At 40.2% G+C, this 3,298-nt stretch overlaps 2 non-coding genes across 2 annotated transcripts; both read left to right on the forward strand.

Annotated features, from left to right (window-relative positions):
• Positions 1 to 1,760: 1,760 nt before the first annotated feature.
• On the forward strand, positions 1,761 to 1,842 carry TRNAS-UGA. Its single transcript has one exon. It is a non-coding gene; the product is annotated as a tRNA-Ser (tRNA).
• Positions 1,843 to 2,671: 829 nt separating this feature from the next.
• TRNAS-UGA lies at positions 2,672 to 2,753 on the forward strand. Its single transcript has one exon. It is a non-coding gene; the product is annotated as a tRNA-Ser (tRNA).
• The last annotated feature ends 545 nt before the right edge of the window (positions 2,754 to 3,298 follow it).

The raw sequence follows: 3,298 nt of genomic DNA on the forward strand, positions 1-3,298 counted from the left end.
TCAAAACTGTTAATTTAGTACCTTGACTATGCAATTTTTATCATTTACTGTCACTCCGGCCAAATTACCAGCCAAATGTGACCAGAAAATTTTAAGTCAATATTTAAACTGAATTGAAAGGGGTAAATTCGTCATATCATATCTATCTCACACCATCCAATCAATTAATAATCTTAATTATATTTAATGTTGTGATTAACGTTGTTCTCCATATGCAATACTACTAACAGGTGGATTTTTGCCATGGCAATCTTGGAAAAGATTCTTCACTGGTTGAAAATTCAAAATTCAAAATAGGTGCAGTGTAATGTCTTCATTGCTTCCATTTTACAGATGCGTATAAACTTAGCCCGTTCTCCCGCGGTCAATTCGGCGTCCAATTCATCATCAAATCCTTCATCGTCGAATTCTGAATTAAAGGGTCTCAGATTCGGCGACCAATTCATCGTCAAATCATTCACCGTCCGTCGCGCGTGGCTACTGGAGCTCCTCCGCCTCCTCGCGCTTCTGCTATCCCCTCCGACGCCTCCAAGCCGCCTATCCCTTTAACCACCACTTTCGTGCCAACAAATTTCACGATCCTGGCCCACTAGGCCTGGCACACGCTCACTCTCGGCTAGGGGGACGAAGAAGACGAAGGTGGTTGTATTCGTGTTCGAGTCGGAATCCTTGAAGGCCGCCGTGGACTGCCAGTGGCCACCAGAGATTCCGGTCGGGGAGGTGCATAAGAAGCTGATTAAAGGGCTAAGCAGCTACGAAATGGCGCGGTGAGGAGAGCCGGAAACTTGGGATTCTCTCGCGCCGACGATCTCAGAACGGATTTACAGTCGACGGTGGAACTCAATATTTTTCCTATTTTCTTAACATGAAAAGACGAATTTACCCTTCCAATTCAGTTTGAATGTTGACTTAAAATTTACCGGTCACATTTGGTCGATAATTTGGACGGAGTGACCAAAATTGATAAAAATTGCATAGTCAAGGTACTAAATTAACAGTTTTGAAAGTCAGGTGTTGCAATTAACACAAGTTCAATAGTCAGTGGACCAAAATTGAAATTTACTCAGTTCTATAGTTATGAACATAGAGTTTTGTAATTGTGAATACAGAGTTCAATAATTGTGAATATGAAGTTAAAAAATTATGAACATAGAGTTTTATAATTATGAACATAGAGTTCAGTAATTATGAACATAGAGTTTTATAATTGTGAATATAGAGTTCTATAATTGTGAATATGTAGTTCAAAATTTATGAACATAGAGTTTTATAATTATGAACATAGAGTTAAGTAATTATAAACATAGAACCGTGTCCACCTTGCAAGGTGGACACGATTCCACGACTTAACAATTGGCAAGCTTCTAGAGTAAGATTTCAACAAAATTAAAGTATTTGCACCATTCGAAAGCGTCTAGAATAAGCTTTCAACAAGATTTCGGCCGCACTACCATCCAAAAGCTTCCAGAGTAAGCTTCCAAAACATTTCAACTGCTAGTGCGACTGTGCGAGAACTCCGGTCTCCGGTGGCTTACCAGGTTCGTCTCTCTTACTCTCTCTCTCTCTCTCTCTCTCTCTCATTTCTCTTTTCATAATCATTTTTGAAATTGTGATCAATGATTTTACGGTTGAGCTTTAATGTATGCAACTGCAAATTAATTTTCCTATTTCTCTTTTCATAATCGTGTTTGTCGGTTGTTTTCCCTTGCTAGTTGTCTTTGATGTATCTATTATAATGATCTTTGCATGAGAGTTAACTTGTCAATATGTCCGAGTGGTTAAGGAGATAGACTTGAAATCTATTGGGCTTTGCCTGCGCAGGTTCAAATCCTGCTGTTGACGCATTTTATCGTAAGCGATCTCAAAATCTATTGGGCTTATTGCCTGACTCAAAATCTATTGGGTTTATTGCCTGACTCAAAATCTATTGGGCAACATATTGGGCTTTGACTAGGTGAGGTCGGCGAGACCACTATCATCCATCTACAAGGCGAGAAGTGGCGTCGAGCCTCGTAGACAGACAGCGGCTTCAAGCTTCAACGACCATCTACGAGGCGAGACAACGGCACTATCATCCATCTGCAAGGCGAGAAGCGGCGCTGAGCCTCATAGACAGACAACGGCTTCAAGCTTCAACGACCATGTACGAGGCGAGACAACAGCAACGAGCTTTAGCGAGACCATCGTTAGCTATATATCGGTGAGGCATCCAGCTTCGGCTCGGTGAGGCGACTAGCGGCATCCAGCTTCGGCTTGGCTTTCTGCTCAGTGTTTTGCTTATTTTTTGAAGTATAACTTCTTTTGTGATTCCAAAACTAAACTTGGATTCTATATGTGGATGCATCTCCAGGAGGTATAACAGTTAATTTTTCTGCATATTATGCCAGAATATGAAAATTTTAAGGTTTTATTTTGTGAATCGTGATTTGGTAAAAAAGGTGGTTGAGTGGTTCTTATATTAATATCCATTTATTTTAACCTTGTTATCGACTTAGATTCAAAAATTTCCTCTAGTTTGTATAATTTTGTTACTCTGTTCTTTTGCTTTTCATTGTTGTATAATTAATACAATGGATGGGTGACTTTGAAAATCATAATTCTTCTATTTGTATTCGCTTGCAAGTTAGCTTTGGTGTATCTATTAGAATGATCTTTGCATAAGTGTTAACTTGTCGATATGTTCGAGTAGTTAAGGAGATAGACTTGAAATCTATTGGGCTTTGCTTGCGCAGGTTCGAATCCTGTTGTTGACGCATGATGTATCTTTTTGAATGATCTTAACAAAAGATTCAACTCTTCAATATGTCTGAGTGGTTAAGGAGATAGACTCGAAATCTATTGGGCTTATTGGCGCACTCCAAATCTGTTGGCCTTGACTACGCGAGGTCGGCAAGACCACTATCATCCATATGCGAGGCGAGAAGTGACGTCGAGCCTCGTAGACAGACAGCGGCTTCAAGCTTCAACGACCATCTATGAGGTGAGACAACGGCACTATCATCCATCTGCAAGGTAAGATGCGGCTTCAAGCTTCAACGACCATCTACGAGGCGAGACAACGGCAATGAGCTTTAGCGAGACCACCGTTAGCTATATATCGGTGAGGCGACTAGCGGCATCCAGCTTCGGCTCGTCTTTCTGATCAGTGTTTTACTTATTTTTTGAAGTATAACTTCTTTGTGAGTCTAAAACTAAACTTGGATTGTTTATGTGGATGCATCTCCCGGAGGTATAACGGTTAATTTTTCTGCATATTATCCCAGAATATGAAAATTTTAAGGTTTTATTTTGTGAATCG

This window comes from Ipomoea nil, unplaced genomic scaffold (assembly GCF_001879475.1).
Source record: "Ipomoea nil cultivar Tokyo-kokei standard unplaced genomic scaffold, Asagao_1.1 scaffold2441, whole genome shotgun sequence".
Classification (NCBI taxonomy): domain Eukaryota; kingdom Viridiplantae; phylum Streptophyta; class Magnoliopsida; order Solanales; family Convolvulaceae; genus Ipomoea; species Ipomoea nil.